A 21040-nucleotide genomic window follows, 5' to 3' on the forward strand; every position below is an offset into this window, starting at 1 on the left:
ATCTATCTCTCAGCCCCGGCCCTCAACCCTCATTGATGATGAAGGACTTATGCTCGAAATGTAGATTCTCCTGCTCCTCGGATGCTGCCTGACATGTTGTGCTTTCCCAGCGACACACTGCACTCAACTGATTGTTTATTTGATTGGTCTGGATAGCACGTAAAACAATATCTTTCACTGTATTTTGATACATGTGACAATAATAAATCAAATCATTGGAGTGAAACATGAAATGCATAAAGATGCACCTTAGCTGTTTTCAATGCATGTATGTATGTCCTCATGTCAGAATGGGGAAGAGCAGTATCAGGAGTGGGTAGGAAGTTCTGGCACCTCAGAACAAGTGTAAATAAAATCATTAGTTGCTAAATCAGCTTGGCTAATGTTGATATCAGGGAACGTCATTCTGCATTGAGGAGAAATGGGAGATGGGGTTCAGTCTTGCTAAGGAATTGTTTCATCTCCTGGAATCCGTTGTACAGCAAACATAATGTCAGCCCCATGCTGTCACTGTTATTCTTCCATTTTAAGACTTAGTTCTCTCTTTTCCTATCCAGGCTTCAGTCTTTTTACAAGTCAAAGACTTTTTTTTTGTACAATGAACACCACACACATTTTAAGTTGGGAGGTGCAAATATTATTTCATTCCGTTGTGCTAAGTCGTGGGAGAGAAACATTCCATCATCTGACTCTCTTAGTGCTCCTGATTCTGTTGGAAAGCTGTTTGCTGGGCATGTTTTGAACTAAGTCACTGTTGAAAGCCTAAGTCTTTGCTGGTTTTTCAGATAAATACTCTAGAAATATAGTAAAATACAATTTTGTTATTCTGAAGCACTTCTTAATTTGCTTTAAAATGTTTAAAACTTTTTTTGGGGCATGAGATATTGTAATAACTTTGGGGGGAAAGGAAGCAGATAACTTTTTGCGGTAATTTTCAGTGGTTTAGTTCATATGCAAACTGAGGTATTTACATGCTAAGATATTGTTTTGCATCAATAAATATTTACAAGTTTTTGCATTATAAATGATGTCATAAGCAGAGTGTGCTGACAAGTACAGGCTTCAAAATATTCACAACCCAAAATTTCTGTCATCAAGAAATGAGAGCCAGTTGTATATATTAAAATAATTTTCTATGCAAGCAAAATACAATCTCGTATTGGTCATTAAGCTCTTTCAAAACTTTTAAGTTTGATCATTTTATTCCACATAGCTTGCTAATTCTTCATTAAAATGAAGGTAGGTTCAAAGTTAAGGACACTACCTTGTGCCCGAGAAAAAATTCTTAGTCAGTTCAAAGATATTTTTAGATAGATGGATGTGCCACAGGAACTTTAACCTTTCACTTTCGGAAATTTCCGATCCACCTGTTCATTCCGTTGTGCTTAGTCGTGGGAGAGAAACATTCCATCAACTGTACACAGTTCTGGAGCCGGTGGGACATGAACTGGAGCCTCCTGGCCCAGAGTTCGAATCACAGAATAAAATCATAGTTTCCGTACAGAGTGGAAGTGAGCCATTTGGCCCGTCGAATCCACACCAACCCTCCAAAGAGCATCCCACCCAGATCCACCCCCTACCCTATTCTTGTAACCCTGCATTTACCATGGCTGCCCCAACAGGCTCACTGCACATCCCTGGACTCCACGGGCAATTTAGCATGACCCATCCACCTAACCTGCAGGTCTTTTGGACTGTGGAATGAAACTGGAGCACCTGGAAGAAACGCATGCAAACACTGGGAGAATGGGCAAACTCCACACAGAGAGTCACCTGAGGGTGGAATCGAGGACTTAGGTCCATAGCGTTGTGAGGCAGCAGTGCTAACCACCACTGTGTCACAAAAGGGCCCAAATTGACCGTGTTTGATAAATTTTCCTAATCAACCTGTTCAGAGATGTTATTACATAAATCTGGAGCAGGTGGGACTTGAACCTAGGCCTCCAGCTCCAGTGAAAGGGCAGTACCACTGTGCCTCGAGAGGGCCCTTCACTTTCATTTTTTTTTGCACCTCTGCTGTCTCTATCATCCAATGAATCCCACTTCCAAGTTCTTTTCCTACAGCGTTGATAATGTTTACTTTTTTTAAAAAAATGAAAAGATTATTTTATGGGATGTGGGTATCATCAATAAGGCAAGTATTTGTTATCCTTCTAATAACTCAGGAGCCCCAACAAGAAAGGAACATCATTTATTGTTGAACACTACTTGTGGCGTACATAGCCTAGTTCCAGCCCAAGGCGGACAGTTCTGTAGACCCACCCTTCATGTCCAAATCATTTATATACATGTCAAAAAGCAGTGGACCTAGGACCTATCCTTGTAGCACAGGTCTAGGCCTCCAGTCAGAGAAACAACCCTCCACCACCATCTTCTCTTTCCTATCTTCAAGGCAATTTTGTAACCAAATGGCTAGCTGTCCCTGGATTCCATGTGATCTAACTTTGCTAACCAGTCTACCATGCAGAATCTTGTTGAACGCCTTGCTGAGGTCTATATAGGTAACGACCACTGCTCTACCTTTGGAGGACCCTTTGCTTTCACTTTAATGCTGCTGCTAATTAATGAAAACACAGGTTTAGCATGTATTGCCGGTCAAGGATGACTGAGTGTAGAGCACTTGCCAATGTAAATAAAAACAAAAATTGCTGAAAAACCTCAGCAGGTCTGGCAGCATCTGTGGCAAGAAGTAAGAATTAATGTTTCACGTCCAGTGACCCTTCTTCAGAATGGGCTCGGAGGCTCCAGCTGCCTCCTCTTTACCATGGATGTGCAATCTTTTTACATGTTTATCTCCCATCAGGATGGTCTCAGTGCTGTTCGCTTCTTCCCGGAAAAAAGGGCTGAACCATCCCCATCCAGCACCACCATCCTGCACCTGGCCAAGCTCAAAAGAAAATTGAGTTCTGAGGAGGGTCCCTGGACTCAAAATGTTAACTTTGATTTCTCTCCACAGATGCTGCCAGACCTGAGGTTTCCCGCAATGTTTGTTTTTTTCTGATTTCCAGCATCTGCAGTTCTTTTGGTTTTTTACTTTAGTAAATGTTGTATTGCTTGTTTTTCTTCTCTTTTATTTAATTGAGTCATAACAGAAAGCAACTGTGGGTCATAAAAATCTTTTCTCTGAAAGGTTAATGACATTTCTCTTTCATTCGCTGACTTCCATTTAGACTAATTTGTATCCTTCCTTCCTTCTTTGTTTGTTTGTCATGAATACCATGCTGCTGTTGAGAAAATGCTTCTGCTATTCTCTTTTGCTTGCTGAGACTGTACAATTAGTTCTCTCATCTCAAGCTGTATAATTAATGGTATAAGATCAAAGAACCTACAATTTGGCACCTCTGTACAATGTAGCCCCTGCTCTACCGCTCACATTTTGTCCTGAGTTGGTGGGAAATGATCAGAACTCAAAATCCTAATGTTCCCAAAATTAGTCAGTTATGTAATAAATTTAAAATGCAGTCTTTGTTGTGGTGAAAGTAAAATTCCTAAATCATCAGTTGAGCATTTTGTATCTAAGTAACTTTCTGTCACGGGATGTGTGGCTTAATATTGTTGTGGAAAGACACTTGTCTCTTAACTGGCCCATCCAGCAAAACCTGACTGTTTGAACCTCAGCATCTGCCGTTGTTGTGTCAAGTTATTCTGGAATTTCCCACATATGCCTTACAGTCCATTTCAACTATTAATTATTCAATATGAACAATTTCCTGATATCAGCACAAATTTATGATTTATTAATTTGAAACTATAATCTCCTTAATTAGGGTGATTTAATTTATGGTATTGATTTATCCGTTAAACAATTTTATACTGCTCTTACAGTTACTTTTCAGATGTCCCTTTTCATGTCTGGTTTCTCCAGTCTTTCATCAGAATTTAGATTCCTGACAACAGTGATCAGACCTGTAGGCTCTGTGCACCGTCACCAATGGTTAAATGCTGTCTTTGTTTCTCAGTGACCAGATCCGAACATGTGACCCCAAGTTGTGTAATCAGAGTACAGTATAGTTTGGTCACATTTGCCACCTGACTTGTAAGCCACTGAGGTAGCCATGTTGGACATTCCAATTATTGTGCTGTTCTGTATTTGTTTGGACATTTTTAGCATGAAAACTATTAGGATTCTGAAGTCTTTTTCAGAACATGAACACAGAACAGGAATAGGCCAAGCGCCGCCTCAATCCTGCTGTGTTCCTAAGTAAGATTACCCGAACTCCATTTTTTCAGCCTGTCCCCCATCTTGATTCTGTCTCAGGAATTTCAGCACCATCCATAGAATATTTTTATTTTCAAAACTACAGTACTTCTCTACACATTCTGTAACTTCTAAGCTTCTTTCTTTTATCCCACTCAATGCCTGGTTTGATTTGATAGGCAAAACTTTTGCTTGAATTCAGATCATTATGTAAAATGATGTACTTGTTTACTAATTTGCTTATTTGTGCTAAATGTTAAATTGATGCTCTCCTTTTATTATCACTGCAAGCTTATCCATTGAGTATAGTTCAGCACCAAAATGGACAGTTGAGTAGATTTTAAAGTGTCCAACATTTGTACTGCACTCAGCAAATTCATGTGAAAATAGCGAAGCCATTTGAGGACACTTGAAATTTGTCTTGCCCATTTGCAAAATACTGGTGTAAACAAGGTTATTTATGTGCCACTTGCCAGAGTACGGCTCATTCTCATTCTCTTTGTGCATCCCAACGTGGTTGTAGAAATTTGTTCTTGCACAAAATTTTGAACCAACTGCAAACTTACTGATCATTATCCCAACATTTTTTAGATTTGGATCATATGAAAATAATCACCAAAAAAAAGCAGTACTGATCCTTTTGGAGGGTAACAGGTAACCAGATCCACAACTGTGAATAGCAGCTTTCTACTTTGATGAGCACAACTAATTATTAATCCATTGAGGCAACTTTATGCGAATTTCAGAAGATTCTGTATGATTGTGGGCTGAACTTCACTGGCTGAGGAAACCTTTAGTGCCCATTCCTAGTTGCTCTTGAGAAGGTAGTGGTGAGCTACGTTTTTGAACCGTTGCAGTCATCAACACTGGGTGGGGGGCGAGGGCCTAATGGTATTATCATGAGACTGTTAATCCAGAGACTCGGGAAGTGTTCTGGGGCTTGGGTTCGAATCTTGCCACAGTGGAGTTTGAATTCCATAATAATCTTGAAGTAAATCTAATGATGACTACGAAACCATTGCTAATAGTAGGAAATACCTATCTGGATCACGAATGCCCTTTAGGGAAGGAAATCTGCCATTCTTAATTGGTCTGGCCTACATATGACTCCAGACATACAACAATATGGTTGCCTCTTAAACTGCCGTTTGGGCTTTTAGGGCATTAAATGATTGAATCTATCAGTGACATTTTTACCCCATTAACTATTTTTTTAAAAAGTCCATGTCAGGTACCGTTGCAGAATTTTGAATTCCAGTAGTTTGACCCTGTGACAGTGAACGAACAGTGATATGTTTCCAAGTCACGGTGGTGAGTGGCTTGGAGTGGAAATTGCAGGTGGTGGTGTTCCCATGTACCTGCTCCCCTTATCCCCACAGGGAGAATGTGCAAACTCCACACGGACAGTTGCCTGAGGCGGGAATTGAACCTGGGTTTCTGGCGCTGAGATAACAGTGCTAACCACTGTGCCACCGTGCCGCCCAGGATGCTGAGTGGCTTTGAGGAAAACTTGCAGGTGATGGAGTTTCCATGTATCTGCTCCTTTTGTCCTTCTGGATGGAAGTGGTCATTAGTTTGGAAGATCTGTCTAAGGATCTTTGGTGAATTTCTGTAGTGCATCTTGGAGAAGGTACACAATGCTGCTACTATGCTTTGATTCCCCGTAAACTGTCATGCCAAGCTTCCATTGGCACACCAGTCACAACATTGGCTTCTGGTTCTGGAAGTTTATGCCATAGACAGATCTCAGAAGCCCACGCAGCTGAGAGAATATTGGAGGGAACTCTGTTGGTGAAGGGGCAGAATCTATGTGGATGTGATATCCATTAAATGAGTTGAACCTGGTCGTGGCAAGCGTCTTGAATATTGTTGGAGTTACAAGTGAGCCACACGTCTGATTTGTGCCTTGTTGATGGTGGTAGGCTTTAAGAGTTAAGAGATGAGTTACTTGCTGCAGGATTCTTTGCCTCTCTGTCACAGTACTGATATGGCTCTACCAGCTCAGTTTCTGGTCAGTGGTAACCTTTGGCATGATGATAGTGAGGTTTCGGTGATGGTAGTGCCTTTCAACATCAAGGGACGATGGTTAGATTCTCTGTTGTTGAAGACGATTATTGCCTGCCACTTGTATGGTTTGAATATTCTTTTGGCATGGACGAGTTGGACCGAAGGGTCTGTTTCCGTGCTGTACATCTCTATGACTCTATAATTCTATGTTCGCCCATATCAGAATATTGTCCATGATTTGCTGCATTTGCCCAGTAACTGAGGAGTTGTGATTGGTGCTGAACATTTTGTAATCCTCAGTGAACATCCTCACTCTGACATTATGAAGGAGAGAAGGACATTGATGGAAGCAAGTGTAATTGTTTAGCATTTGATCTGACACTTTTTCACAACAGAAATGTTTTGGAAAATATTTTTATATCCTTTTGACAGAGACAGATTCCCAGTACAAAAGAGAAATGGCTTGTTAATGGTGGTGAAAAAAATAAGTGAAATTGAAGTGCAAAAGGAAGAGAATTGGTCCTTTCTATGAATGCAAAGTAAACCAGACACAGCAAGATAAAGCTATGGGAGGGGTTGGGGTTTTTGGTGGGGAGGGGCAGAATTGTGGAGAATACAAGAGAAATGGAGAACAGTCATAATGCAGAAAGTTCCTGAAGTTATTCTATTTTAATATTAACACCTGAAGGCTGTGAAGTGCCTAAGCAAAAAGTGAGGTGTTGCTGCTTGAGCTTCCACTGTGTTTTGTCGGAATATTGCACCAGATCCAGGACAGAAATGTTCTCAGATGGTTTATTGAAACAAAATTCCTATGGGTAAAGTGGAGGTGTTCTGTAAAGCCAGTTTTAGTGTCTGTATGGTCTCACAAATGTAAAGGAGACCACATTATGAGCAGTGAATGCAGTCGACGAGATTGAAAGAAGTGCAAGTGAAGTACTGCTTCACCTGGAAGCTTCACCTTGGACAGGAGAGTGAGCAAATATTACAAGTGATAGATATAGTGATTTCATGATCATCATTAGGCTAGCTTTTTATTGCATTCCAATTTCACCATCAGTCCTGGTGGGATTCAAACTCATGTATCCAGAACATGACATTGGAGTTCTAAATTATTAGTCTAGTGATATTACTCAATACATCATCATCATCCCTCTGCACTGATGTGTTTATAACAAGTTCTATTGTCTGATATTTTAAATTGGGAATTAACCTAATTTTGTTTCAATGCTTTTGGTTAATGTGCTGATATTGCACAACACAAATTCACCTCATTGAGAACTTGAAATTACTTCAGGCTAATGATCTATGTTTATTGCCCTATCACCATCATGGAAAGACTCCTGTGACTCGAGTATGAGTCTTCAATAATTGCTATTGGGATGACTTTATAGTAAAAAAGCAATAGAATGTGGAATTGACAGTAAACGTTCTATTCAGCAGGATCTATATTTCCTTGAAGTTAAAGTCTTGTTAACATACTTATTTGTCCACCCACTGCAAGTAAGTAAAGCTGTAATATTTTGCCACTTTTGATTTCTTTGTCCCCTCCAAAGAAGCATTAATCACTTAGCTCTGACTAGATTGGCATGATAATTTGCCTGTGAAATTCATTGCCACTGAGCAATGGAGGCTGGGACGTTGAATGTCTTTAAGGCAGAGATTGATAAATTCTTGATCTTACAAGGAATTAAGGACTATGGGGAGTGTGTGGGTGAGTGGAGTTGAAATGCCCATCAGCCATGATTGAATGGCGGAATAGACTCGATAGGCAAAATGGCCTTACTTCCACTCCTATGTCTTATGTCTTATGGCCTTATGGTCTTATAACTGCATGAAGTGCAGATCTACACAAATAGTCCAGACTCGAACAAAAACAAAACTTGTATAGTTAAGCTGGAAGGTGATGTTGAGAAGAAATTTATTATAGAAGAACAAAACTGGCAATATGTTCAATTGGGCAAAACTATCAGATATAGTTTTTATGTGGAAGAGCAGAGCCATATAAATTAGAATAAACCTAGGTTTGATTCTTTTGTATGTATTAAGTTAGTTAATCTCCAATTCATTTATGTAAGGCATTGAGTAACTCCTTTTTATTGATAAGGTGTCAGTGGTGAAGCTTGATCAGAAGACTCTAGTCGTAACCAATGCTGTAAATAAGTAAGAATTGAGCATTTGATCATTAACACACGACATGCATTTTTAAAATCATTTCAGAGAGAGTAATAAAAGTTGATTTGATTGTAAATATTTTTCAAAACCATTTGATATGCAATATATTCAGTGTCATAGAGTCAAACAGCATGGAATTAGACCCTTCGGTCCAACTCAGCCATGCCGACCAGGTCTCCTAAACTAATTTAGACTCCCTTGTCTGTTCATGTACTTGTCCACGTCCTCTGGTACCTCATTCCACATTGCACATTACCCTCTGTGTGAAAAAAATTGCCCCTTCAGTCTCTTTTAAATCTTGCCCCTCTTGCCTTAAACCTGCGCCCTCTGGTTTTGAACTTCTCTACCCTAGGGAAAAGACCTTTGCTTTTCACCTTATATATGCCCTTCATGATTTTATAAACCTGTAAAAGGTCATCCCTCAACCTCGTATGCTGCAGGAGGAGAAAATCCCAGCCTATCCAACTTCTCCTTATAACTCAAACCCTCCAATCCTGGTAACATCCTTGTAAATCTATTCTGCACACATTCCTCCTATATCAGGTTGACTAGAACTGTGCATAGCACTCCAAAAGTGACTTCACCAATGTCCTGTACGGCTGCAACATAACATCCTGACTGCAATACACAGTGCTGAAAAATGTGTTGCTGGAAAATCACAGCAGGTCAGGCAGCATCCAAAGAGCAGGAGAATCGACGTTTTGAGCATAAGCCCTTCTTCAAGAAAGAATACACAGTGCTCTGATGGATAAAGGCAAGCATGCCAAATGCTTTCTTCACCACCCTGTCTACCTGTGACAACACTTTCAAAGAAATATGTATCTGAACCGCTAGGTCTCTCTGTTTGACAACACTCCCCAGGGTCCTGCCATTAACTGTGTAAGTCCTGCCTTGATTTTTGATAACAAAATGCAACACCTCGCATTTATCTAAATTAAATTCCAACCAGCGGAGATTTGTACCACATGATTCCCTTTGTCTTCAGTTTTGCTAGGGCTCCTTGATGCCAAATGCAGTCGCATATGACCTTTGATTTTAAGGGCAGTCCTCACCTCACCTCTGGAATTCAGCACTTTTATCCATATTTAAGTCAAGGCTGTAATGAAGTCAGGAGCTGAGTGGCCCTAGCAGAATCCAAACTGGACATCGCTGAGTAGGTGCTGCTTGATAGCAGTGTTGATTGCACTTTCCATCACTTTACTGATGTTTGAGAGTAGATGGATGAGGTGGTAATTAGCCAGGTTGGATTTGTCCTGCTTTATGTGTACAGGACATACCTGGACAATTTTCCACATTGTCAGGTAGAGATGCCAGTGTTATAACTATACTTGAAGAGCTTGGCTAGGAGAATGACAAATTCTGGTGCACAAGTCTTCAATAACATTGCTAGAATGTTGTCAGACTCCATTTCCTTGCAATATCAAGTGTCTCCAACCCTTTCTTGAATATAAGTAGAGAAAATCAAATTAGCTGAAGACTGGCATCTGTGATGCTGAGGACCTCTGGAAGAGGACATCATGGCTCATCAACTTAACACTTCTGGCAGATGATTGTTGTGACTACTTCTGCCTTTTGTGTTGGGATCTTCATCTCTGAGGATGGGAATGTTTGTGGAGCTGTCTCCTCCAGCAAGTTGCTTAATTATCCACCACCATTTACAATTGGATGTAGCAGGACTGATGGGCCAATGGGTGGAGTAGTAGATAGATTTTAATTTAGATAAATGTGAGGTGCTGCATTTTGGAAAGGCGAATCAGGGCAGGACTGGTACATTTAATAGAAAAGTACAGCACAGAACAGGTCTTTTGGCCCACGATGTTGTGCCGAGGGTTAATCTTAATGTAAAATAAAATAACTTAACCTACACACCTCTCAACTCACTGCTATCCATATGTATGTCCAGTAGTCTCTTAAATGTCCCTAATGACTCTGCTAATGGTAAGGTCCTGGGGAGTGTTGCTGAACAAAGAGATCTTGGAGTGCAAGTTCATAATTCCTTGAAATTGGAGTAGCAGGAAGACAGGATACTGAAGAAGGCATTTGGTATGCTTAACTTTATTAGTCAATAAAGTTGAGTATAGGGGTTGGGAGGTCATGTTACGATTGAACAGGACTTGGTAAGGCCACTTTTGGAATACTGCGTTCAGTTCTGGTCTCCCTGCTATAGGAAGGATGTTGTGATCTTGAGAGGGTTCAGAAAAGATTTGCAAGGATATTGTCAGGGTTGGAGGGTTTGAGCTATAGGGAGAGGCTGAAGGTGCTGGGGCTATTTTCCCAGGAGCGTCAGAGGCTGAGGGTGACCTTTCTCAAGGTTTATAAAATCATGAGAGGCGTGGATAGGGTAAATAGACAAGGTGTTTTCCTTGGGGTGGGTTGAGTCCAAAATTAGAAGGTGTAGGTTTAAGGTGAGAGGGTAAGATATAAAAGGGACTTAAGGGACACCGTTTTCATGCAGAGGGTAGTGTGTGTATGGAATGAACTGCAAGAGAAAGTGGTGGAGGCTGGTACAAGTACAACATTCAAAAGGTATTTGGATGGCTATATAAATAGCAAGGGTTTAGAGGAATATGGGCCAAACTCTGGCAAATGGAACTAGACTTGTTTAGGATATCTGGTTGGCATGGACACGTTGGACCAAAGGGTCTGTTTCCGTGCTCGCAATGACTGCAGAGCTTAGATCTGATACATTTTGTTGTGAAATCGCTTAGCTCTGTCACTTGCTGCTTATGCTGTTTGGCATGTAGGTAGGTTTGTTTTGTAGCTTCACCAGGTTGACACCTCATTTTTAGGAATGCCTGGTGGTGCCCCTGGCATGTCTTCCTCCACACCCCAGTGAACCAGTGTTTGTCTTCTGGCCTAATGTAATGGTTGAGTGGCGGATATGCTGAGCCATGAGCTTGCAGATGGTTTTTGAGTACGGTTTTGCTGCTGCTGATGGATATCCAGTCTTGAGTTTCTAGATCTGTTTGAAGTTTGCCTCATTTAGCGTGGCAGTGGTGCCACAGGAGACAGTGTATAGTATTCTGATTGTGAATGCAGGACTACTTCCCCAAGGACTGTGCGGTGGTCACTCTTACAGATATATTGCTATGATGTGGAGGTGTTGGTGTTGGACTGGGGTGGACAAAGGTAAAAATCACACAACGCCAGGTAAAAGTCCAACAGGTTTATTTGGAAGTACAAGCTTTCGAAGCGCTACTCCTTTGTCAGGTAGTTAGTGATATACCGCTGCTAGACTGTGTCTGTGGCAAGTGGTGAAGTAACCAATAAGAGGGAGAAATAAACTTGACCTCATCCTCACCAATTTACCTCCTGCTGGTGCATCTGCCCGTGATAGTAAGAGTGAACACTTGCCTCTTTCCCTGAACTCTCTGTAAGGATGAAAGGATATTGTGATATTTGTCATGTCAGTTTTTGAAGAAGGAATTAATTAATTTTATAATGGAAAAAAGGCTGAGATGAAAGAGTAGATGATGCTAAAGGGTTAAGGCAGCCACAGCAACTCCTTCCAAGGAGCATTTGAACCAGTGATCTGTAAAACCCGTGAGCAGAGGTAATTTGGCTTAGGATGTATGGGTGGAGTAAAGATTCCAGGTGCCACAGGTAGTTGCATTCATGAGGTAGTCGAAAAAAAATCAAGATTGACCTCGGAAGCAGTCCCACCTTTGATGGAAATCGAGACAGAAAGTATTTCAAGTGAACTCAAATAGCATTTATTATCCTTTGTGGATTTTAAGGTAAAAGGAGTAAAAAGATGACATTTGAGGCAAAGAAAATGTGCAAAAAAGGTTAACTGGTTAATTCTACTAATCAAATGAAACCAGTATGTAGAGCATTATTTGTTGTAGAGTATTCTGCAAGAGGCAATTGTAGGATAAGGTCAGAAAAGGCCAGCATTGTGAGAAGAAAAACCGTGAAAGATTAGGATTGGTGAAGAGGATAAGGTTTTGGAAATTAGCTGAATTACAGAGCTGATGAAGGAGAAGAGAAGGCTGATTGGATTTGAGATAATTAAGAATAGCCAAAGGCCTGGCATGAATGCAGATCTGATCATTAGAATGGGAGGTACAAAGTCATTGATGATGGTGAGTACTCAGTAATCAAGAATGGTGATTTCGGTAGCTCAGAAGTTGATTTATGTTTATATATTTAGTACTTCTACGTAACAGATTGTTAAGGTTAGGGCATATGAATTCAGTGGTATGAGCAGAAATAGTTTTAGAAGCAGGAGTTATGAGTCAATCTCTTAACTCTGAAAAGTTAAAGCAAATGGCAGATACTTTGGAGTGAAAATATGCACTTGTACTTTACTTGGATTAGAAGTTGAAACAGAGGATATTGAAGGGAAGCAGCCAGAGTTCAAATTTGGTTTTAATTGTGGCATAATAAATGAGAGTGATCATTCAGTGATGTTAACAAATCTAATTGGAGCTAAAGGAGATGCAATTAATATTATAGAAAAATAGGAAATGCCATCAGATGCAGCAAGTGGATATATGCTGGTACACGACTTTATTGTAGTATAATAATATACATGCATACGTTGTGCTATGACAAGATGCCAAACACATTTATCCATGAACATAATACAATGTCGCACCCCTAATTTTTAAATCCATTTTGTACTTTCCATTTTTTAGGCAATTTGAGTGCTCTATGGCTGCAAAATGACTACTGCTGCATGATTCCATACTTGTATGCAAACTGTGTTGTATGCCACCTTGTTACAGGAATTAGTACAGGCATACTGGCAGCAGATCATGACGTACCAGAAACTAATTTAAAACCAGTGCTCCATTGAATGTGACGATTGTCAAAACTATTTCAAGTACATTGTCAGGGGCCAGTGTAGTGTCTTGTAATATCCAGTGCCTCCAATCGTTTCTTGATATCATGTGGGATGAATCAAATTAGCTGAAAACTGGCATCTGTAATGCTGATGACCTCTGGAGGTAGTCTCAATGGATCATCCACTCAGCATTTGCAGCTTGTTGTAAATGCTTCACCCTTATATCTTGCACTGATTGTTTGCCCAGTCTCTAGGTAGATTTAAGTCACTGATGATTACTGTAGCAACCTTACTGCGTGCATCTCTAATTTCCTATTTAATGACGTGCTATTTTACCACTATCGTGTGGAGACCGATAGACAACTGCCAGTAACGTTTTGAACCCTTGTTTCTTCTTAGCTCCACCCAGATTGTTAGCATATTCACATTACCTGTCTCGATATCCTTTTCACTGTTGTTCTGATTTCATCCCACTTCTATTTTCTTTTTCCTTGTCGTTCCTAAAGATTGAATAATCTTGGATTTAATTTCCCAGCCTTTGTCACTGTGCAGCCATGTCTCTGCAATTGCAAAGATTTTGCATCTGCTTACAACTATTCTTGTTGACATTAGTTCAATAACCTCATTGTGAATGCTCCATGCATTCAGAAATAAAGCCTTTAACTTATGATGTTTTTCCACTTTTTGTCTGTATTCCTGTCCTATTTTCTGCAAGCCCTTGTTCCTCTGCCTCTCACTTTTGCATTTTTTTCTTCTATCTTTCATTTCCATCTTTGCTTCTCTCACTCTTGTCTCTCTGCTCAGTTTTCCATTGCCCTGCAACTCCATTTATTCCCCATTGTACTAGTGAGCATTTTATGTGAAAATATTGGTTCCAATCCTGCTTCCTGCTAGGGTACAACCTTCCAGCTTGTTCACAATCCATGTATTCCAAAATTAGTTCTTATGCCTCAAGAATCTAAATCCCTCCCTCCTAAACACACTGTTTTGACAAATGTTCACCCAGCCTATTCTTTTATTCCTGATCTTAGTAACATGTGACGCTGTGAGTAATCCTAACATGTAATATCTTTGAGTTCCTGTTTTTCAATTTAATCCTAGTTCCCTGTGTTGCGCTGGAAGGACCTCATCTCTCTCTTATCTCTGTCATTGGTAGTGAGATGGACCACAGTCTCCATCTGTTCTCCTCCCAACTTCAGAATGTTCTGCAGCAGCTTAGTGATGTTTTTGACTCTAGCAGTAAAGAGACAACATGTCACAGAGGGCTGTCAAGGCTGAGTTGTTAAGCATATTCAAGGCTGAAATTGACAGATTTTTAATCAGAAAGGGTATCAAATGTTACAACACGGGTTAAACCCCTCTGCTAATTTAAACCAGCCACACAGAAAAGATTCACCTCGTGTTATAATCTGTTAAAATTCGAGAGGCAAAGAACTATCCCAAAGGTCACTATTTAAAGTAAAAACTAATAATTTTATTCTTTCACTCCAACAGAGAATATTAAAACCAACAACTATTTACAACTCCTTTCTCTTAAACTTATCTTTTATCTCCCACTCCACAATACTAATTTGATTTTTAAAAAACCCTGATTAAGATTTTTTTTAAAAAATCATGTTTCAAAAACCAGTCAGCTTTGTCGATTCTCCTTTATAGATTTTTCTCTGTAGATTTTTTCTAGGTTGGTTTCGATGTTCTGCTGCACAATCTTATGGAGAGGTACCTTTCAAAGGGCTGTTCTGCTGTAGTCTGTATTTGTTGGTGGCTTGGCAGTTTTCCCCTAACTGTTCAAAATGTCCAGATTATACCCCAAAATATCGGATTGTTTCATTGGTTTTAATATTATCAAATACTAAATTCAAATTTGATTGGATTTTGGTATCTTGGAGCATAATTTAAATTGATTGGCCGAATTTGAATTTGCTTTTGTTTGGTGGAAACCCAGATGCTGCTATTTGTTTTGACCAAGTGTTTCAATGTTACCGTGTTCAGGATTCTGTGCTTTGTCAGTCCATGCTAGCTTTTCAACTCAATTAAAGTACATCTCTACACCTTCATAACACCTCACCCCTTAAAGAAAAAAATAAGAACCATCATAATGAAAAGATGGCTTCATTTTTTTTTCTCTGTCCCTTAACCACAATGTCATGACATGACTTTAATTTAACTTCTTCCCACATAAATATAACAGTGAGTAGGTACCAATCTTATCCATACTTTATCAGTTAAATCTGTGATTAATACATCTGCAATTACATTCTTTCAATCCACAACATGTACATTATGTAAATTAAGAGTCTGTAACATAAGACTCCAATAAAGTAGTTGCATATTCTTTAAAGCGTTCCAAGAATGTAAGAGGATTGTGATCCATGTACACAACCATCTCTGACACATTGTTTGTGCCATACACCTCAAAATGTTGTAAGGCCAGTACCAAATAGTTCTTTATCGATCATGGAATATTTCCTCTGGTGGATGTTGAGTTTCTTCGAAAAGTAACCAACTGGCAGTTCAATCCCACCAACATCTTCCTGTAGCAGAACAGCTCCAAGTCACTTGCAACGATGGCAACTTTAAAAGGTTTTGAAATATTTGGTGGAGCTAAAACTGGTGCGGTGGTTAATATTGCTTTCAGATGGTCGAATACCTCTGGCAGTGTTCTGTCCACCTAAATCTTGTGTTCTTCTTCAGCAAATCGGTTAACGGTGCCACTACACTGCTGAACTTCTGATAGAATCTGCTTCGTCTCAAGAATCGAAAGACCTCTTTCTTCAAGGTTGGTTGTAGAAATTCCTTGACTGCCTTCATGATGCATTCTGTGGGGTCAAGATTCCATGACCGATGTTGTGTCCCAAGAACGTCACCTCTGCTTTCGTGAATTCAGTTTTAAGTTTATTACCAGTTTTGCTTCTCATAGTTGTTCAAAGAGCTCTGCCAACTGTACCATGTGATCTTTCCAGGACTTACTAAAGATCATTATATCAACCAAATAGGCTGCACAGTTTGTTAACCCAGCCACAACTCTGTTCCTGAGTGTTTGGAATGTGGTGGGTGCATTCTTCATTCCAAAGGGCATCACTTTAAATTGATATAGCCCATTTGGGGTTACAAATTTCTTTCGCCATCTCTGATAAAGGTACCTGCCAATAAGCACGCAGTAAGTCCAACTTGGTGATATAACTGGCCTGTCCAATTTTCTCGACTCAGTCCTCCAATCTTGGAGACCTTCTGATAATCCACGCAAAATTGTTGAGTCCTGTCCAGTTTGGGAACTAAGAAGATCGACGAACTCTACTCACTCTGGCTCTGTTCAATGATACCCTCGTTATGCGTGGCCTCTGCCTCCTGGACCTGTCTGGCTTTGAAAGGGGGATGCTTTATTGGAGCAGTATTCCCTACATCTACTTCATGTACAATAACATTAGCCCTCCCCATCTGATTATTACATATGTCCTCATACTGCAGTAATAAACCTTTCAACTGCATTCTGTGCTCCTGAGACAGACAGACAGTTTACTAAGCTATCCCACTCCTTAAGGACTTGTTTATTTTTAAATCTATTTTGAGGCACATCAAAATCCACACCATCTGGATTTGAGTCCTCACTCTGCGGGCAGTAACTAACAACTGTTTCTCCAGTTCTTTTTCTCTAGTGTAATACGGTTTCAACATGTTCACATAACATACCCAATATTGTTTTCTTCCCTAGCTGACATCTTTACTAAACAGTTCACCTGACTCAACCTTTTCTCAATTTGATAGGGACCACTAAACCTGGTTTTGAAGGGATCTCCTATCACTGGTAACAGTACTAACACGTCATCTCTTTGGGAAAACATCCAAGTCTCGGAGCTTTTATCTGCCACCTGCTTCATTCTACACTGTGCCCTCTTTAGCTAACTCACCTACTCGATTTAGTCTCTCCCTCACCTCCCATACATAATGTAAGTGTCAGATCTCCAACTTTGGTCCTGTCAATTTCTCTTCAATTAATTTCAAAGGGCCTCTCACTTCATGACTGAATATTAACACGAAGGGAGTGAACTGAGGAGGTTCATTTGGGGCATCTCTAATGGCAAAGGATGTTATGCATTGGATTTAAAGTGCTGTATATCTAAGCTATCCATAACTTCCTTAAATGGCCTAGCAGTAAAATTAGACCCTTGGTCTGATTGAATCTCTCAGGGTAGCCCGTACCATGCGAAGAAAGCTATTAACTCCTCTACCACCCTTTTTATCTTGATACTCTGTAACGGAATTGCCTCAGGAAATCTGGTATACACACCCATTATGGTTAACAAGTACTGGTTCCCACTTCTGGTTCTTGGGAGGGGGCCTACGCAATCGACTATTACCCGAGTGAAAGGTTCTTCAGATGCAGGAATCGACAACAAAAGTACTGGTTTTATTACTGCCTGTGGCTTACCTACCATTTGGCATGTATGACATGTACAACAAAAGTTAGCCTCATTCCAGGCCAATAAAAAGGTGTTCGTACCTTAGCTTGAGTCTTTCGTATCATTAGGCGACCTCCGACAGGTAGCTCATGTGCTACTGTAACATTTCCTGTCTGCATGCTACCAGCAACACAATCTGGTGCACTTCAGCCCATTTCTCCTCTGCACTAACCTGCTCCATTTCCGTCTTTCAGATGATAATCCTCAGGAATATCCGTTGCCTCATTTTTGGAGTACGCATCCACATATGTATCTTTTATCTTATTGTCTTTTTGTTGTAAGTCCCATAGCCTTTCAGGACGAAACACTTCTGTCTGACCCTCTGTCTGTTGAGGTTTTTCCTGCACCATTATGTCAAACAGGGTGTCCACTAACTGAACCTTAACTCCTTCACCTTTCTCTTTAGTTTTTGCTTTGTGCTGTAACTTATGATAGTGGGATCTGGTTACCACATAGTCTGGGAAAATACCAGGATATTTCTGTTTTAACTCCTCAGTTTCTTGTCTTCCTTAGGCTTCTCCACAACAAGCGGCGTCACTCCCCATGTTGGATCCTGCTAAATCATTCCCAAGAATAAACTGGATTCCTGGAACTGACATTCTGTCAATCCCTCCCACTGTAACTTCCCCAATCTTGAGTTGGTGCTCCAACCTGATCTGACATAGGGGAACGCTAAATTTCTGTCCATCTATCCCACAAATGACCACACTCTCTGGTAACAGATCAGAAAGGGTGCAAATTCGCTCATCTCTTACTATCAGTGACTGGGTAGATCATGTATCTCTCAAAACTATAAGTTCTTGTCCTTCTCCCCCTGTTCTTTCTGAGTAAACTTTACCCACAGAGGCAAATTCTTTATAGAGATCAGGTACTAGCTCCATACCCAGCCCCTGCCTAGGCTGTGCACTCTCCACCAGCTCCTCGGCTCTTCTGGGGGTTTCCTTTACTACTTTCACTAATGCCACTGGCTTAGCTTCTTTTACCACACCGCCTTTCTTTAATGACCAGCACTGTGACTTTACATGTCCCACTTTACCACATGGAAGCACCTGAGGCCTTGCACCTCCTTTCCACCCTCTTGGGCTTCTTTTTTAGCCTGTGGTAAACTCTTACCAATGTTTTCTACTCTTTTTGTTTTGGAGTGTGGGATCTCCCCTTCTTCCAACTTCTATCCCTCACAGACAAAATTCTGGCCGGAAGCTTGTCTTATGCACCAACATGTATTCGCCTGCTAATTCTGCTGACCTTCTCACATGCTGAACTTTATGTGCCTCTACTTGAATTCTTCTTATCTCCCGAAGTGAGTTTTTAAACTCCTCCAGCGGAATAATCTCTCTTAGAACCTCTTAGGTCCTACCTATCTTTAAAGCCCGCACCCATCTATCAAAATGGCTGTGTTTAATTCTTTCGAACTCAACGTAAATCTGACCTGGTTTCTCCTTTATGTTTCTGAACCGCTATCTATACACTTCTGGTATCAATTCATATGCACTTAAAATAGCCTATTTGACCTCTTCATAATCTCTTGACCCCGCATCTGACAGCACAGCAAATATCTCACTAGCTCTGCCTACCAGTTTAGTCTGAACTAGCATTACCTGTAAATCCTTGGACCACTACATCTGCCTAGCCAGTTTTCCAAATGAAATAAAGAAGGCTTCAACATCTTTCTCATCAAAATGTGGCAGACATGTGTTTTGTCAAAATTTGTTTTGACATATTTGTATATATCACTACCTTCTCTTTTAATCTCCATCCTGTTAACTTGACTTTGCTGACGAAATCACAACTTCGCTAGTTCAAATTCTGTTTTTGTCTCTTCCTTTCCTCTCTCTCCCTTTCCTCTCTCTCTTTGCTCAACTGAGAACCTTCTCTCTTTTTCTTTTCTCTCTCTCTTTGTTTATCTTCTAACTCCGTTTTCCTCCATTGTAATTTCAGATTTTCTACCTCTACTGTCTGTTTCTCTGACACACCTAAGTGTTTGAGTAATTCCCTTACAATTTCAACTTTACTTTTGTCCTCCGTTAAACCCTCTCTAACTTCTTTGCTAATTCTAAAAGTATGGCCCTTTTCTTTCCTTCTCAAATTTCTTGGCAAATTTGAGAATTATCTTCAAGTCGCAGAGCCTCTTCAGTAATTTTAAGAGCCATTTCTCTCACTTTTAATTTAACCAACCACAAGTCACCGGAATTAGGCAAATTGTCTCACCTACGTTTTATTTAACGTGCAATTGTTTAAATCTACTGGGCTTTTTTGTACCCCAAATCTGTCCAAATCTCAGACTGGATCTGTCTAAACCTGTTCAAATCCCAGACAAAAGACCCCAAACTGTTTCGATACAGGGTAAACCCCTCTGCTAATTTAAACCAGCTACACAGAAAAGATTCACCTCCCGCTGTTAAAATTCGAGAGGCAAAGAACTATCCCAGAGGTCACTATTTAAAGTAAAAACTAGCAACTTTATTCTTTCAGTCCAACTGAGAATATTAAAACCAATAACTATTTGCATCTTCTTTCTCTTAAACCTATCTTTTATCTCCCACTCAATTAGAAACAACCGATAAAAACAAAACCCGATTAAGATTTTTTTAAAAAGTCACGTTTCAAAAACCAGTCAGCTTTGTCGATCCTCCTTTGTAGATTTTTCTCTGTAGATTTTCTCTAGGTTGGTTTCAATATTCTGCTGTACAAACTGAAAGGTAGGTACCTTTTCAGAGAGCTGTTCTGCTGGCAGTCTGTACTTGTTGGTGGCTTGGCAATACTCCCCCTAACTGTTCAAAATGTCCAGTTTTGTATCCCCAAAACATCGGATCTTTTCACTGGTTTTAATATTATCAAAATGCTAAATTCAAATGTTGAAGTTGAATGATCAGCCATGATCATATTGAATGGAAAAGCAGCAGAAATATCCAATTGGCCTACTCCATTTCTCATATTCTGTGCTGCTTTGTGTGAAGGTGTGATTGTTAATTTTGTTGATGAAACAAAGTTGGAAAGTAAGTTGTGAAGAAGACAAAATAAAGCTACAAATAATATAGCTAAATTAAGTGAATGGGCAAAAATTTGGTAAATCAAGTATAATGTGGGAAAATGGAAAGTTGTCACTTTTGGCAGGAAGAATAAAAACATGGATCTAAATCATAAGAGATTGCTAAGGTCTGAGACGGAGAGGCATCTGGCTTTCCGAGAGTGTGAATTGCAAAAGGTTAGTGTATAGATACAACAAGTAATAATTAAAACAAAAGTTATTGTATAGTGTGGGGGGAATTGATTACCCAAGTAAGGAGGTTACGTTTCAGGTAAATAAGCATTTGTGAGATGATAGTACAGTGTACAGTATTTGTCATCTTATTTAAGGAAGGATGTAACTACATTGGAAACAGTTCAGAGAAGATTTGCTGGACTATTATCTAG

The 21040-nt window shown here is 40.0% G+C and overlaps 1 protein-coding gene across 4 annotated transcripts in view; it reads left to right on the top strand.

The window, feature by feature from the left end:
• Positions 1-21040, top strand: part of afg1lb (AFG1 like ATPase b) — a 168835-nt gene that overhangs the window by 76381 nt on the left and 71414 nt on the right. The gene's annotated exons all lie outside the window — the stretch shown is intronic.

This window comes from Chiloscyllium plagiosum, chromosome 3 (genome assembly GCF_004010195.1).
Source record: "Chiloscyllium plagiosum isolate BGI_BamShark_2017 chromosome 3, ASM401019v2, whole genome shotgun sequence".
NCBI lineage: Eukaryota > Metazoa > Chordata > Chondrichthyes > Orectolobiformes > Hemiscylliidae > Chiloscyllium > Chiloscyllium plagiosum.